This window comes from Paroedura picta, chromosome 6, assembly GCF_049243985.1.
Source record: "Paroedura picta isolate Pp20150507F chromosome 6, Ppicta_v3.0, whole genome shotgun sequence".
Classification (NCBI taxonomy): domain Eukaryota; kingdom Metazoa; phylum Chordata; class Lepidosauria; order Squamata; family Gekkonidae; genus Paroedura; species Paroedura picta.
The window spans coordinates 71,283,027-71,301,534 of record NC_135374.1 but is presented as its reverse complement, the minus strand read 5'-3'; the positions used below and the strand labels follow the sequence as shown (position 1 = coordinate 71,301,534).

General features: G+C 40.9%; 1 protein-coding gene across 8 annotated transcripts in view; it reads left to right on the top strand.

Moving 5' to 3' along the window:
* The window catches only part of IL1RAPL1 (interleukin 1 receptor accessory protein like 1), a 937,510-nt gene that overhangs the window by 99,031 nt on the left and 819,971 nt on the right, over positions 1–18,508 (top strand). The window lies entirely within an intron of this gene.

Genomic DNA, 18,508 nt, shown 5'->3' with positions numbered 1-18,508 from the left:
TCAATCATCAGAAAGGCCAAAGCTGAGAGTGAGCTAAGATTGGCCAGGGAAGCCCATTGTAACAAGAAAAGATTTTTCAGTTACGTGAGGAGCAAACGTAAAGTAAAGGAGGCAATAGGCCCGCTGTTGGGTACGGATGGACAAACTCTAACGAAAGATGCAGAGAAAGCAGAAAGGCTTAGTGCCTATTTTACATCTGTTTTTTCCCACAGGTCAAAGTGTTTAGGCACATCTAGAGATGGCTGTAGCCAAAGGATAGTGTCTGGGTGGCAGATTAACATGGATAGAGAGGTGGTCGAGAGGCATTTAGCTGCACTGGATGAGTTCAAATCCCCTGGTCCAGATGAAATGCACCCGAGAGTACTCAAAGAACTTTCCAGAGAACTTGCACAGCCCTTGTCCATCATCTTCGGAACCTCTTTAAGGACTGGAGATGTCCCGGAAGACTGGAAAAGAGCAAACGTTATTCCGATCTTCAAAAAAGGGAGGAAGGATGACCCGGGAAACTACAGACCAGTGAGTCTGACCTCTGTTGTGGGGAAGATAATGGAGCAGATATTAAAGGGAGCGATCTGCAAACATCTGGAGGACAATTTGGTGATCCAAGGAAGTCAGCATGGATTTGTCTCCAACAGGTCCTGCCAGACCAACCTAGTTTCCTTTTTTGACCAAGTAACAGGTTTGCTGGATCGGGGAAATTTGGTTGATGTCATTTACTTGGATTTTAGTAAAGCTTTTGACAAGGTTCCCCATGATGTTCTGATGGATAAGTTGAAGGACTGCAATCTGGATTTTCAGATCGTTAGGTGGATAGGGAATTGGTTAGAGAACCGCACTCAAAGAGTTGTTGTCAATGGTGTTTCATCAGACTGGAGAGAGGTGAGTAGCGGGGTACCTCAGGGTTCGGTGCTCGGCCCGGTACTTTTTAACATATTTATTAATGATCTAGATGAGGGGGTGGAGGGACTACTCATCAAGTTTGCAGATGACACCAAATTGGGAGGACTGGCAAATACTCCGGAAGATAGAGACAGAGTTCAATGAGATCTGAACACAATGGAAAAATGGGCAAATGAGAACAAGATGCAATTTAATAAAGATAAGTGTAAAGTTCTGCATCTGGGTCAGAAAAATGAAAAGCATGCCTACTGGATGGGGGATACGCTTCTAGGTAGCACTGTGTGTGAACGAGACCTTGGGGTACTTGTGGATTGTAAACTAAACATGAGCAGGCAGTGTGATGCAGCGGTAAAAAAGGCAAATGCCATTTTGGGCTGTATCAACAGAGCCATCACATCAAAATCACAAGATGTCATAGTCCCATTGTATACGGCACTGTTCAGACCACACCTGGAGTACTGTGTGCAGTTCTGGAGGCCTCACTTCAAGAAGGACATCGATAAAATTGAAAGGGTACAGAGGAGAGCGACGAAGATGATCTGGGGCCAAGGGACCAAGCCCTATGAAGATAGGTTGAGGGACTTGGGAATGTTCAGCCTGGAGAAAAGGAGGTTGAGAGGGGACATGATAGCCCTCTTTAAGTATTTGAAAGGTTGTCACTTGGAGGAGGGCAGGATGCTGTTTCTGCTGGCTGCAGAGGAAAGGACACGCAGTAATGGGTTTAAACTTCAAGTACAACGATATAGGCTAGATATCAGGAAAAAGTTTTTCTCAGTCAGAGTAGTTCAGCAGTGGAATAGGCTGCCTAAGGAGGTGGTGAGCTCCCCCTCACTGGCAGTCTTCAAGCAAAGGTTGGATACACACTTTTCTTGGATGCTTTAGGATGCTTAGGGCTAATCCTGCGTTGAGCAGGGGGTTGGACTAGATGGCCTGTATGGCCCCTTCCAACTCTATGATTCTATGATTCTATGATTCTATGATTCTATGTTTCCTCTTACTTATATAATAGATCCAAGCCATTACATTTGGGGATGGGAAATTGATTTCTTGTACGAAGAATTGCTGCTTGAATGCTTGACTCTAAACACTGCAGCGTGTATGACTGGATTTTCCTTGGATTTTCATCCTATGGCACATCACAATCTCTTTCTAGCTATTAGGGAATGCAAGTTTTATAAGGTTCTTTACATTTCTAGCATAATGAGAAACTCAAAGTCATAAAAAGCTGAAACATTGAGTTTTTGTAAAATATAGAAGATGGTACTATTCAAAGGATCTATGAACAAGAGGGATTCATGCAGTTTCTCCAATGTCTTGCCAGAGTAGGAACCTCCAGAATTTTGCTTGTGACAATTTGGGGGCAACCATACTAAAGAGAGCCAGCAGTCTCTGAAATTCATCTGTCTTCTCACTTGGCATCTGCTATTTCTCTATAGGGACTATTCCTGCATAAAGTTCTCCTTTCAGCTTAAATTGCACAGAGAGTTTAGATAGGCAGCATATAATTACCCAATTATAATTAATTGGCTAGATTGGTGCAATTAATCATTGCTGCTTCTGCAAAAGCTGTGTCATGAAATGATAAGTGATATCAAGTAGTAAGGACCAGGACCTCTATAAATGTGTATGCCAGATTTCCTCTGTGTCATGTTTTGGATTAGTTTGCAACTGAATATATATATGTAAAATAAAACAGTATGTATCCTTAATCTAGAAAAAGGAGTAGATGCCATGCACATGCTCAGTTTCATTCAGATTTGGTGTCAGCATACCCAGAAATGGAGCAACCGACATGGACTAGGGCTTCTGGCAGGTCCCATTATTGTCACCTCCCCCTTGCTGTCACTCCAACCCCAACCTTCTTTCAACCTCAATGCCCTGGAACCAGCCCTGGTTCCATGTGATAAATATTACTATTGCCGAAGGCAGAACCTGTTTGTCTCTGAGGCAGATGTGATACTAGATATCTGTGGATGCTTTTATATAAGCATTTCACTGGTAAATATTATTAATAATAATTATATTAATAATCTGCCTTCTTCCCCAACCCCTTAAACTCAGTTTAAAATAAGTCAAGATGGCTAAAATCCTCCTAGCTCCCCACAGTCATCCTCAAAGGGTTTGCTCAGTTGTATAGCATAGCCTGAGGGGGGCCCATTGATCTTAGAAACTTGGCCTCAACTGAAGACCTGATGAAAGAGCTCCGTTTTACAGGCTTTGTGGAACTTTTACATAACATATCTCTTTGAGGCCAGGGAACACTAACAGATTGGTACCCGCAGAGTGAAGAGCCCTGCGGGAGTCATAAACAGACAAGCGGTCCCTTAGGTAGGCAGGGCCCAAGCAATGGATGGCCTTAAAGGTCAAAACCAGAACAGCAGCAGAAGGCCCTTTGCTGTAGAGAAGGTGCATAGTATGGGTAGAGGAAGCTTTTAAACGGTCTCCCCAAGCCCTTTTGCCATTTTCAAATGTCTCTTCAGCAATGCTGTGCAGCCCATTGGGAACTTTCCTTCTACCTTAGAATCCATAATTTTCTGAACATCCCATTTTTTATTAGCACTGTTGAAATTAAAAACAAGTCCAACTTTACCCATTGCTCTCTAACACATTTCTATTTATGTCCTGCTTTCGTCAAAATGAGTGTCATTATTCATTTCAAACTTTGACCTAAGTGCATCAATTAGTCAACATGTTTAATTTAAATGGAATTTGTGGTGGTTAAGAGTGGCAGTTTCTAATCTGGGGAGCTGGATTTGATTCCCCACACCTCCAGATGCAGCTAGCTGGGTGATCCTGAGCCAGAAGCTCTGTCAGGGTTCTCTTAGCCTCAGTTACCACATAGGATGTCTGTTGTAGGAAGAGGAAGGGAAGGCAATTGTAAGCCACTTTGAAATTCCTTTGATAGTGAAGTGTGGGGTATAAAAACCAACTCTTTTGCTTTTTCTTATCCTGTTCCCCCCCATGAATAAAAGTAGATCATTATTGGTGTGCAGCTATGTATGAATTCACTCAATTTTTTAAAAAGTATCTGATGTTAGTATTATTGTCATTGTCTTCATACTAATGGTTATAAATATTTAATCCTTCTAAATATTTAATCCTTCTAAATAAATGTTATACTTTCTCCAGGCACACTGAAATCAGTTACCTTTTTTGGCAGGCAACTTTGATTGTTTTAAACCATTTCAATCTTAGTGTAGTACAGCCTTTCTCAAGGCTTGAGAAACCCCTGAAACATTCTTCAGACTTTCAGAAACCATCAGCAACCCACACCTTCCTGCCATACCCATGAAAGTAACATGTCACCAGATTCACATAGACATTCCCAGGTTACAGCAAAGGAAGAGACAGCACAGAAATATTTTCAGAAGATTTGTGAACAGAACCATACCTGCACTCTGAGATGACAAAGAGTTTGCTCTTCTTCATCAAAGGGAATTTACATGAGGAGCCTGCAGGAATAGGGCTGAGGCAGGCCTATGTTGCTCTGTTGCCTCCACCGCGCCAATGCCAGAAACACAGCCAGAACAGGCCTATGCTGCTCCATCACTTTCACTTCTACCCCAACAACAGAAACAGTGCCAAAACATTTAAGCTGTGAGGCCAAAGACCTCCTTCCACACCTTACCACTGTTATCATGAGGGTTAAGGTAAGACAAATTCCACCCAGTTGATTTTGTACCTCTGGTGGAAATTCTTTGTGTTCATTCAAAGAGAAAAGTATGAAACCAATGAAAGGCTCTGCCCTTAATGCCATCTCTGTATTTAAGCTGATAGATATGAATGGAGCTGTCAACAGTGTCAAAGGCCATCTGAGAGCTCCGGCTGGATCAACCAGTACCATTCTTGAGCAAGGTGACCAAACAGCTGGTAGCTGGGTAATTAAAAGGGCTGATCTTGCGTTGAACAGGGGGTTGGACTAGGTGGCCTGTATGGCCCCTTCCAACTCTGATTCTATGATTCTAAAGGCTTTCTAGGTGAACTACTTGTCTGTTTTTCCAGACTGCCATAGATATTGGACTGAAAGAGCACTGGTAGATGACCTGTAGTTATCTTCTGAGACCGTGTGTATGTATCCCTACTTTCTGAGGAAAGGTAGGTTTAAAAAAAAAAAACATCACCCTGCCAACAAAAGTGCGTCTAGTCAAGGCTATGGTCTTCCCAGTTGCAATGTATGGCTGTGAAAGTTGGACCATAAGGAAGGCCAAGTGTCAAAGAATTGAGGCTTTTGAACTCTGGTGCTGGAGAAGACTCTTGTGAGTCCCTTGGACTGCAAGGCGAACAAACTGGTCAGTCCTAGAGGAGATCAGCCCAGACTGTTCCTTAGAAGGCCAGATCCTGAAGATGAAACTCAAATACTTTGGCCACTTCATGAGAAGGAAGGACTCCCTGGAGAAGAGCCTAATGCTGAGAGTGATTGAGGGCAAAGAAGAAGGGGACGACAGAGAATGAGGTGGCTGGATGGAGTCACTGAAGCAGTTGGTACGAACTTAAATGGACTCCAGGGAATGGTAGAGGACAAGAAGGCCTGGAGGATTGTTGTCCATGGGGTCATGATGGGTCAAACATGACTTCGCACCTAACAACAACAGCAACAACATTTGAAAGATGATGGGTGTTGTGTGAAAGAGGGAACATATTCCTGTTTCCTTGATAGCCAGTCCAATATGTCCTTATACTGCTATAGTCCCACACTTATTTGTTAACGAATGAGTACATATATGGACACTTGTATTCAAATGAATATTTCTTTTTTTTTTTTTTATAGAAAGTTTTTATTTTATTTTCCAGAATTGAAGAGTTGAAGACAGTAAGATACATGCAATCTACATTGTTAATACAGAAAAGGAGAGCTATACTCTTCATTTGATACACTTGGTTCCCCATTTTTAATCCCTTTTGTAAATAGTTCAGGTAAGGGCCCCATTGTTCTTGAAAGACCTCTTAGTGTCAGTTTGACTATCTTGGTAAGATCAGCTAGTTTATTCACCCAGTCTTCTGTCGAGGGTAGTTCTTACGTTTTCCATTTCTTGGCCAATTCTAGTTTTTCTGCCGTCGTCGCATAGAAGAAGAAGCTCTGTATGTGGGTTAGGAAGCACTGTGGAAAAACATTTTGGTTCCCTGTTTCAATCTTAAAAACCCTCTTCTCTCCATTTAATATTATAAACTGGCTACAATATTATGGACTTTTACCCAAAGCTTATAGACTTTTTATAGACTTTTTCACGTTTGCACCACATTTAAAAAGAGAAGTCTACCTTGTTACCATCATTTCAACATTTGTTTGCATAGTTTCTGATAGTTTTAACAATCATAAACAGTTTATACTTAACGTAGTCCTAGAGCCCTCCACATTTTCACTAGAAAAAGGGAAAAAGGAAAAAAAAGAATAAGCCTGCTTAATTGTACAGAAAGAAGAGAAACAAATATGTATAAGTATACATTGTTAATACCAGAAATAATAAAATGGAGTCTTCATTAATTAATAGAATAGATTTTTCGTTAGTTATATTTACACCTCCTCAGTTAAAAACCTTCTTTTAGTTATGCATTAAATTTAGGCTGAAAGTCACTACAGAGATATGCTAGATAATTCAAATTCAGCTATCATAGGAAATCTAAAACCCCACACTATAATATAAGCCCATTCCATTAGGTGTCTCCTTTTAGTTATGCTTTGATTTTGAGCTAGTAGGCAGTGCGAAATTAGGTTTAATAATACAGATTCAGCTTACTTAAAAGATCTTAGACCCCAGATTAACTTCTTAACTAGTTATATTGCCTATATGGCTACATACAGGAGGAAAAGAGGAAAGGAATTTCGACCACTGTGTTGCATTTCCATTCCCCAAGCTTCTTAAGGAGGTCTCATTTCGAGGCTTATTACGTCTTGTAGCTCCCGTTGACTAATGTTCTGTCCTATTGGTCTTTGGCTGGGAAAGTACAGTTGTAGTCTTTCCCTCGAAGTATACATCGATAAATCTTGAAGCAGTTGTACCTCCTGGACTCCAATATCAGTACAGATGTTTTTCCATGAAGCTCCTTTCAATCGATTGCTTTCACCGCAGATCCATATGTCTTTCTTGTGTATTGTTGCTTTGGAGTGGCTATATATCTTCTCAGGTAGGGTGTCCTTATCTGAGCTGCAAGACTCTGACATCCCCTTTTCCATCTCCATAATTTCAGATTCCTCTTCTGCTGGTAATTTTCCATCTTGTTTAAAGCTATCATCAGCCACTACCATTGGTTCATCATTCCTGTTAGAGACTTCTTCCTTAATGCCTTTAAACTCCATGAGCATATTTTTAAGTGAACCATTTAGAGATTCTTTCAGGTCTTGTGTTTGTTTATCTAGAAGATATGCAAATTTTTTAAACGAAAACATGTTCCAGGTTTGGAATTTTGTTAATCAATTATGCATATGTTGTTTCCAAAATATATTTGCAATTTTGCAGATAGCCAGTAGAGGTCCTACAGAGTCCTAACGAAAGCAACAGTCTGTTTTGAATTAAAGGAATGTTTCTAGAGCTTAGTTCTCGCGAGATTCCACGGCTCTAATCTCTCTTATCTTCGAAGACCAAAAACAGATATAATACTTATTAGTTTGAGTTGATTTAAGTCCTTCTTCGCTTAGAAAAGAAAATTAGCCTGCCTCATGATGAGGTGGCATCAAGCAGAGCCAGAAACGGGGGGGAAAGTATAGACGGAGAAGCGGAAAAGCACTTGCATCTCTGCGTTGATTAATGACTCAATATCTTGGAATTTGGCTGCTTCACCCCCTCAGTGGTAATAAATCCTGTCACTCTGGCTTGTTTGGATTAGCGAGAGCAACTCTCCACGCCGAGAGTTCATTCCAGGGAAGAAGGTGCCGAGGGAAACCCCACTCACTGTTTGTAGGCTCGATCTGATGTCTGCCAGATGTTTTCGCTCCGGAGTTGTAGTGAGTTGAAGGTCTTGCTGGGAGGTGTCCAATTATCTTGGAAGATTAAAATAAGCTTTGTAGATTGCAGAGTTGAAAAAAGAAGAAAAGGAAAAAAGATTTTAAGATGGCGGACGGCGCTTGCTGGACCCTGTGCACACTGAGCTTACGTTCCAGTGGGAGATTAATTTCCCTGCGGAACAGAGAGGCCCCAGAGATTCACAAGGAATTCCTGAGAAGATTTATGGTTGGGTTAGCGTACCCAAAACCCGATTCTGTCAATCACAGCAGTGATTGACCCTCAGTGGAACAGGAGCTCGAAGTAATCGAGCTATCCAAGTGCCATGGCTCCGCCTCCCTCAAATGAATATTTCCATCCATATTCTATGGTAACTAACCATGTACCACTAGAAAACTTTCATTGAAAATCTTACAGGTGAAACTAGTAGGCCATAAAATCACTAGTAGGGCAAAACAAGGATAATTAATTTAACTGTCTCATGGTGCAAATGATATCCCTTTTCATACTGCAACATGACACAAATGAATGGTTGCCCTCCATGACATGTAGCCAGATCTAATTGGCTATGTGGTGCCATGAGGTCATTATACTGATGACATGATCTCTTTTGTTAAATTATAGCAGCTTGAGGGGACCAGTGACCATGAAAATGAATGAGATCTGTATCGAACAGTGAAAGTCCAGAGAAATATTTTCTAACACAGCACTATTCATCAGTTGGTAATTTAGAAAATATTAAACATTAAAAGCTGTTATAAAATTACATTTTCCACTCTCTGAATTAGGTTTCTGGTGGAGGTGGGGGTGGGGGTTGTACCCTACTTTTACTACCCAAAGGAGTCTATTCCTTTCCCTGCAACAGACACCCTATGTGATAGGTTGTTTGAGAGAGCTCTGAGAAAACTGCCATGGAAATTCTAATGTGAAAGGCCAAATTTTTCATGTAATATTAGGGTTGGATGCTTTGGTGCCCGAAGCAGCCAGTCTCTCTTGGCGCAGCCAGCACTGCGCCACGGGGGGGGGGGAGCCGTGGGTATCAATGTGCCGGTGGGCGCATACATGCAGGCATGGAGCTCCTGAAGCGCCCAACTTTAGTAGTATTGTAATTTGTGTTAAATCAATGCCAGCCTCTTTGGGGCAGAGGACCTACAAAGACTGTGAATGTCCATGGATTTTTGCTATTTAGTCAAGTCTCTTAATTTCTTAATTAACAGCTCGCACTTAATTAACAGATGAGAAGACTGTGTAGCCAAGTCGATTGGTCCTTGCTTTTGCTTTGCTCCCTTTATATGAGTAAAACTATGATTTCCCCCCTAATATCACCAAATATCACTGCATTTTTGCCCAGTTCATGTCATTGTTGTCATGGCAATAACAAAATATTGCCATTTTGTTAATACTTGTTTTTAAAGGTAGCCAACTGGTCTAGGAGATATTTAAAATATTTACTACAGCTGAAAATTGATCTAAATGCATACTGATCAATATGCTGAGAACAAGAGTTTTAAATAGAGTTGCTTACTTCATACTGGAAAATTCTTACAGCTTTGGGGGTCACACCGGGGGAAGGCAAAATTTGGGGAAAGGAGGGACCTCAGAGGACGCTCAAGTCACAAAAGTAGTACAGTTGGCATTCTTCCACTTTTGCCAAGCTATGCTACTAGCATCCTATTTGGACCTGTATGCGACAGTGACCTCCAGACTTCATTACTATAACTTGCTCTACTCAGGCCTTCCCTTGATCTTGCTCCAGAAACTACTGCTGGTTCAGAATGCATCTGCCCAGGTTCTCATTCAAACTTCTTGGAGAGCCCATATAATTCTGGTTCTTGACAGCTGCATCGGCTTCCAGTTGAATCCTGGACCTAGTTCAAGGTTTTTGTATTAACCTTCATGGCCACATGTGGTCTGGGCTCAGCATATCTAAGGGACCGCCTTATCTGAATACATTCCCCGGAGAGTGATCCACTACTACCAATCAGCTGGAGGTCCTCTGCCCCAAGAAGGTATACTTAGCCTCATCCAGAGCCAGGGTTTTTTTGGTCCTGACTCCTGCTTTGATGGAATGAGCTCCTAGAGAAGACCAGAGCGTTGACAGAGCTTATTCAGTTACACAGGGCCTGCAAAATGGACATCTTCCACCAAGTGTATGGTTGAAGCTAGCAGAAATGCATTAAAAATTCTAGTTGGGTCTCCCTCACCTGCTCTCATTGCCCTCGCACCTCTCACTTAGAGAGCCAAAATAGACACCAACCATTTGCTGATAATTATTGATACTTGAAATCTGTTCTTAACAAGTTTTAATATATAATGCGGATATAATGAGATGGAATCGATGTTATAGATTAAATGCTGTACATTGCCACTAGACAGTTAGTCCAAGAGGGGCAGTATAGAAATCAAAATAAATAAAATAATGCCATAAAGTCCACCCTCCAAAGCAGCCATTTTCTCCAGGAAAACTTAATATTTTTAGTTTGGAGATTCTGGAATTGTAATCTGGAGATTCAAGAGACTGGCAAACTTATTTTAAGGAATTTTTAAAGGCATTATGTTTTCTATTCTGAAGCCATGTATGCTTGATAAACTACTTTAAAAATATTTATCAGGTGATTTCTCCATCAGAAGTCTCCTTTTCCTCAAATAAGTCAACCTGCTTTACTCCACAGATCTTCCTCTGGAATGCAAATTTGCGGGGTTTGTGCAATACGGTCTTTATCACTATGAAGATCAATAGAGGGAGCTCTCTTTTCTCCAATTTGAATCTTATGAGACCTGGTATATCCTTAAATTCAACAAGTGCTGCTTATATCCTGAAATATGATCAAAAATGCAGAGAAGGCAAATAGATTCATTTTTACAAATCAACAAATCCAGTGAATTCACAGTGTGTTTCATTAAAACACATCTGAGGTAACAAGAAAATTAACCTAGCAATTAAGTTCCTTCTGCGTTCATAATCATAACATCAATTCAAAATTTCTTTCATATTCCTTGATTGAACTAACATTCCACTTTTCTTTTCTTTTTTTGAATTAATTTTGAAAAAAGGATCACCAAGCCTTGTGAGAAACATTTGATAGCTTTTTTAAAAAAGCTTTTGATGAGCATATGAACATTGTGCATTGGCCTGTACATTTTAAATATTATCTATTGAAAACATACCACAAGAATGTTACTATGATGAAGTAATGCATATGCTAGAATGACAAACTAATGTAGATATTAAGAGTATCAAATTACTAAAATTGGGGCCTTAAACATTCTTGGAAGAAGGGGGAGCTGCAAGCCCTGCCCTTTAGGAACAGGCTGCTGGTTCTTTCAAATGCCACATCTCATTAGAGCACTTAGTACTCCAACATGGTTGAGGTGATGCTTGGCTTTATTGGGCATGAGGAGTGTGTTAAAGAGAAACTTCAGGTGCTGCAGGGAACTCAGGAGGGGGATAATGTTCAATCTCCAAGACAGAAAGCAGGGTTGTGCTCTAGATCAGGGGTAGTTAACCTGTGGTCCTCCAGATGTTCATGGACTACAATTCCCTTGAGCCCCTGCCAGCAAATGCTGGCAGGGACTCATAGGAATTGCAGTCCATGGACATCTGGAGGGCCACAGGTTGACTACCCCTGCTCTAGATAGTGGTAGCTGATTCAGACTCTTGGGGCTCCACCTGAACACCAGCAGGGGGAGAGGCTCCTGAAGGTGTCTCAGCTACTTCCTTCTGTGGTGGTGTCAGCTGGTTAGCCTCTTCCTTCTGAGCCTCCAGCCTATCTGAAAAGGAGAGCTTGTTTTCCATCCTTGATGGAAGCTGACATCTCTCTTGTCTCTAACTCTCTCTTTACTTGAAAAGCTTCCTACCATGAAAGGCTCTGCTAGTTATTACGCCTCCCCACTTCAGTCCCTTCCCCAATAAAAAGTCTTGTTTCTTTATTTTCTTAAGTTCCTCCATTTCCCTGTAAACCTGGAAAATCTATAACATATTCCTTGATTGTCCAGCTTCTATGTTAAGGACTGCTTAAGTTTGTGTAGGCTCGAAGCTATGAGCTGCATACATGTACAGAAATTATCTTTGATAGTTTCCTCATGCAGAAACATTCAACCTTAGGTAATCCTTTCCTTTCTCTGTTATCATCTTTCTCTTTTTTGTCCGAAATATCTTCCTGGAGTATATGTGTGCACGAGCATAAACCTAGGAATATCTAGCATCTTCTGTGTTAGTTTTTTGTCCATGCATGCTTAATATTAATTGGCTGCATATATTTTTTGCTACTTCAGTCAATGAAACTATACATGATTATTCTTTAAATGAGCATATATAGCAGCTTTGTTGCTGTTCCTTAAAATATATTTATGATAGTCTATTGTTCAAGCATATTTCATTTTAGCCACCTTTCAAAATCTAAATCAGAAACTTTTGCTAAGACTTGAGTAGGGGAGAGGTTTATTCTTGAGAGTTATTGATGTGGAACACATCTTCTGCCGTGCCTCCTGGGATGGAAATGGGTACAGACATGCTGTCTGTAGTCCTGCCCCAGGGAGTGTACCAGAAGAGGTAGGGAGGGAAGAACAGAGGCAGCTAGTGGAGCTGGCTGTGAAAGAAGGAGGAAAGGTGGTGGCCAGTGGTGGTGGAGGTCTCTGGGGCCTGGATCAGAGGCCATGGAGCAGGCCAAAATCAAGGTGCTTCCCTGGAGGCCTCTGGGTGTCATGGGGAAGGCCACACAGCAGACCAAAGTTGAGGTACCTTCCCACAGGCCTCTGGAAGCCGGGGTAGAGGCCCTGCAACTGACCAAAGCTGGAGCATTGCCCAGTGGTGTCTGGGGGCTGTGGCGAAGGCAGTGTGGCTTGCTGAAGACACAGTGCTGCCCCGAAGGTCTCTAGGGGCTGGGGTGGAGGCTGCATGGCTCCTGGGGTCTGTGCCATTGCCCCCAGTCCTTCATGCTTCTGAGGACTGGGACAAAGACCGCAATGCAGACAATGGGGCCCTTCTGGGAGAACAGGTGAAGAGGGAGGGGGAGGACTCTGTGTGTATGTCTATGGGGGAGAGTCAGGAAAGTGAGTGGGGAGGGGAAAGTGGGGAGGGAAGGGGTCTGCATGTGTGTGTTTGTGAGAGACAGAGAGGGGGAGGGGGATGAATCAAATAGTTCTGAAACAGGTATCAGTCAGTAACCTTTTATTGGCGTAAAAAGTATAAGACATATAAAAATACGGTTTAAAATTTCAACAAAATAATAAAATGGGGTTACATGACCAAACAGATCTTAAAATGATTAAATAAACTATAAGAGATAAAATACAAGGTAGGCAGCATATTATAAAAGCATCTTAGTTAAAACTCTGGCAACTAAAATGGTTATCTCTGGGTCTTTGTCAGAGAGCAGAAATTGCAAGGTCATAGATTTACTTACAGAAGGCTTGTTTCCCAGCAAGGCAACAAAGCTGTCATCCCGACACTGCTCATATAAGGGGCAGTCTAACAAAATGTGTGAGACAGAGTCAGGGCAACCAGAACCACACGGACAGAGTCTCGCATGGTATGGGATATGGTGGAATCTTCCCTCTAAGACCTTTGAGGGGAAAGCATTCATTCGTGCGAGGAGAAAAGCTCTTCTCAGGGGTGGGACATCAAGGAGATGCAAATATGAAGGCATAATATTTCTCTGCATAATGATGCCAAAGAATGCTGGTGAGCAGACTCGAGGCTGGGTAGGTATGAGTTCCTGCTGCTCATGGTCTAAAATTCTCTGTTTAATAATCCGGAAGATACATTTTTCTTCCAGAGGTAGAAGGGAGTTCAGATCAATGCCAATGGAGACTAATTTTTGTTCAATAGCCTGGAACCATTGAAATTTAAGAGGGTCACTTTTTAGACAAGTTAAAAGGCTGCCAGTTTCTATTCTAAAAAACAGTCTGACCCAAAATTTAAAAGTAGCTATCCAGGCCCTTGTCTCTACCCTAATTTGGCCAAATTCTGCGCAAATGGCATGGTAGGAGACACAGTTGGGAACCCCTGCAATTTGCCTATAGAAAGCAGATTGAACACCCTCAATAGATTTATTAAAGGCAGGAACCCATAAGGGGCATCCAAACAGGAGCTGGGACATTACTTTGGCATTAAAAATTTTAATTGCTGCAGGGATAAATTGGTTACCTTTCACAGAGAAAAAGAACTGTTTTATCAAAGAAGATGAGGATTTGGCCAGATTGATAGCTCGTTGGCAGTGGGAGCTCCATTTCTGGTTATACTGGAAGGTAACACCTAGATACTTAAATGTTTTGACTTGTTCTATTGAAGTGCCTCCAATAGACCAAGTCATTGCATGCCAGCTCTTAGAGAAAACCAAAACTTTTGTTTTACCATAGTTAATTACTAACTTATTATCTTGGCAATATTGGTAAAAGGTGGATAAGTATCGTTGTAAGCCAACCCTTGTATATGAGAGTATTGTAGTATCGTCGGCATACAACAACAAAGGAATATGCTGGGAACCAAGTTTTGGGGGATGACCATTAATTGGTTCCAGTTTTAACGCTAAATCATTAATGAATAAATTGAACAACAAGGGGGCCAGAATACAGCCTTGCTTAACTCCAATGGTCATTGGAATCTTGGAGGTTAAGTCTCCCTTTGAAGAATACCGGACTTGGCAGGAGGTGGACACATAAAGTTTTTGGATGAGAAACACAAGTCTCGGTTCCATACCCATTGATCGCAATTTATTCCAGAGCATATCCCTATCTATCTTATCAAAGGCACTTTTAAGATCTATAAAAGCTGTGTATAGCCTCTTACCATTTTGGGACGTATATTTCTCGGCCAGGCATGAAAGAGTTAAACAATGATCTATAGTAGAGTTACCCTGCAAGAAACCAATCTGTTCAGGACCTATAATTCTTTGAGAGCGAGCCCAATCAGTTAAGCGCCGTTCGAGATGTTTTGCATAAATCTTACCTATAATTGATAATAAACTAATAGGTCTAAAATTATTAGGGTCATTATGGTCACCCTTTTTAAACATGGGAATAATGATTGAATTCAACCAAGAACTTGGGACAATCCCATGTAAGTCAATTAAGGTAAATAAGTTGGCCAAGGGAGGAGCCCACCATTTAGGGTTGTTTTTTAGAAGTTCAGCTGAAAGGGCATCCTGGCCTGGGGCTTTGCCTATCTTAAGGCTCAGAATTAGTTCCTCTACTTCGTCAGGCAAAACTGGGGACCATCTAGGGACATTAGTTGGGATAGAGTCATTCAGCAGATTTTCTGGAGCTGCTGGGACATTAAATAGAGCAGAAAAATGATCAACCCAAACTTGGGGGGCAATAATAAGTTCTAAATTATCAGTCTTCCCCCTCAAGGGTCCTCTTACAGCTGACCAGAATGCTTTGGAATTTTTGGATTTAACAATGTCAAATAGGCGGGCCCAATTATCGTGAGAGTAAAGCCGTTTTTTCTCTCGGATAAGACAATTATACTGTTTTTTTTGTTCAAAGTAACTGTGGATAATAGTCTGATCCTCTGACGATTGGGCCTGTCTAAATAGCTCTCTCAGGGTTTTTTTTGAGATATGACATTCTTGGTCAAACCAGGAGGAATTGCTGCCTTTGTTACAGACTGGTTGTGCTTTAAGGCCGCAAAGGTCAACTATCTGAGAATACAGCTCTACAGCAGTCATAGGTGAGCTTGAGTTAATTAAAGTCTCCCGAAGTTCTATCATTCTTTCAGATTCCAAAAGAGATGTGATCTCTTTCTCCATCTTAGCGGACCATCTAATCCGTTTCAAACAAGATTCAGTGGGAACTGCTGGTAGAGATACACCGGGACTGCAAACATCTATCCCAGTATGATCCCAGTTTAGAGTCAGTGGAAGGTGGTCACTCTCAGTACGTGACTCTATGGAGAAAGAAGAAATATTTTGGAAGCAGTTAAAAGTGCATAAGCCGTAATCAATCACACTCTGTCCTCGAGGGGACGCGAATGTGAAATCTGCAGATGTGGGAAACTTGCTTTGACCATTTAATATCAGAAAATTGTGCTCTATACAGAATTCAGTTAATTTGATCCCTGCCTCATTAACGACACTGTCCTTTGAGTTCCTCAAAGGCCAAATGGAGGGTAGTAAGTCCTCATCATCTTCCCCAAACCCCAACCTTGCAAAGATATCATTATTATTAGTGCCAATTCGAGCATTAAAATCTCCTAAAATAATGAATTGTGCTGAGGAGTGGTCCTTATATATTGAAAATATAAAATTAGAAAATTTGGCCCAGTTTTGGTTGAGAGTCAAATAATTCTGGGCAGGAGGGAGGTAAACATTGATTATTATTAGTGAGGAATTATTCCAGTGCAATAGGATGGCCATAGCTAAATTTTGGCAGCAGCCTAAAATAGAAGGGTTAGCAACAGAGTCAATCTTCAGCAAGGTGGAAATGCCCGCTTTGAAACGTCCCTTGGGCTCATTTTTATAGGCTGGTAAGTTAAATGATGTAAATCCCTTGAGATGAATTTTTTCTTGAAACCAAGTTTCCTGGAGGAGAATACAATCAAAGGAGGTTAAGAATTCCGCAAAATCAGAGTCTCCGGATTTGTTTTTCCATCCAGCGATGTTCCAGGATGCTATCCGAAGTCTAGGATGGGAATGGTCTCCAAATAGTCAATCATTTCTTGCCGCTGTTTTCCACATACCTGTGAGAGTCTGGGTGTCACTACTTTATTTAATGTGATTCTGGAAAGCAGAACGTGGGCCTAATCTATGCATGCACAGGCCAGACAGAAAGTGTTCTTAGTCATTATATTCCTGATTGCACATATGGGGCAACTGTGGTTCAGAAAACCTTCTGGATAAATACACCTGATTGTCCAAAAGGGGCAGTGTGTTGATTTCTATGTCAGTATATGTGTACCAGATCCCAGATTAATCAGCGGTCTGGCACATGGGTTCTGAAAAGCATGCTGCTTTTTACAGAAGAAACAGCAATCTCATTTATCAGGACGGTCAAATGTCTGCTCTTGTCCTGCATACATAGTCAAATGTAACAACTGACAAGATATATGGCAACATTATTAGGGAATAAAAATGTTCTTAAATTGTGTTCCTTCATCTTAGGTATAATATCTTTAACAAGCAAGCACTATCTGACATATTTAGTCCCCAGGACTACCTGTTAAAGACATTCAGATGGTGCGACTTCAGAGACTCAGGAGGTCAGTTCCCTGTCAGGCTCTGTGATACCAAGTCACATTTTCCAAGTCATAATGCATTTGAGGAATGAGTATGGCAGGCTAAACTATATACTGACTATAAGCTAAGTTCATTTTCTGTAAAATTGTCTGTAGTTTGAAACATTAACATTGAAAAACATTATATGATTGTGATGCATTTTTAAGTATAACTCTGAAAATTCATATCAATCTTTGAATACCTGATGATTGTTTAATAGCAAAGTCACTTTATTTCTGAAATAATATGAGGTATTTCTATGTGCACTGATGAAATTCATATTGAGCGTGCATCACTTCAGATAATATTATCCAGGTCACTGTGATTTGTTGCTAGGATATTCATTCAGTGAGCACTACTTTTAAAAAGAGAAGGATGTCCCTCAATGAATTTCAGCTAGGATTTGATGCTTTTTGCCTATTCTCCCTGATTTTTTTTAATGGGGAAATATTTTACTTCTAAATACACAAATAATTTTAAATAAGCCGTGACCTGTTATCTTAAGTAGAAACTGCCATCCATACAAGTACATAAGAGTTAGTGTTTAGTCTGATGGGCTCAAGGACACAAATAGATTACAGGACTGTATGCTTCACTAAATTCATCCCAGTGGAATAACTGGCGTTCAGGAATCCTTGACTTTATGAAAAGAAACTAATTGGTGGCATCATGCAAGAGAGCAATTGAGTTATCCATATAGCATATTTTGTATATGCTAAGCACTTTACAAATCTTCACTTACCGTAACAACTGTGCATAAAGGAGTATGCTAAATCAGAGTGTCTTATGGAGCGTTTGAACCTAATTATTAGCAGGAATCAGCAACTTATCCCAGGCTTTTGAAGCTTAGAATCTGGATAAATGGCAGTATTGCATTTCTAGCTATTGAGTATGTACCTTATACACATGACAATAAATAGATATTTCCATTCAATGCTAAAAATGTCTAGTGTGCACTTCCTGGAGTGCTTGTATCAATATTCAATACAGTTATGGGATGTAAGAGGCACTGTACATGTTCTAAAGCTTTAAGGTTGGCCTATCCTTCAGAAAAAAATTAGGCAGGCTTGAAACCTTGGAATATCCTGGGGTCATCTAAATCAGATTAGCTGGTTGTAGGTGTGGGAGTGACAAAAGGAAGCCTTGTTGCACCATTATCACTACCCCTCTATTCAGTGAATGGAAATAAATTCAACAGTACTTGGTGACCTTTTACTGAGACATGAGTGGGGTACAATCTTTCACTGCCAGAGGCTGCATGTGAATGATGATAAACACGCATAAAAGGAAGATCACAAGGTGTCTTTTAATATACCTGGCATTTCAGGAGGGATGCCAGTTGTTTGGAAAAGATCCATGCTATCATACAGTCCACATGTTCAGGTAAATTATCCACACTTCCTAGCTTCATTATACTGCATCACCGAATAGTGAAGCTTCACTATTGTAGGTGGA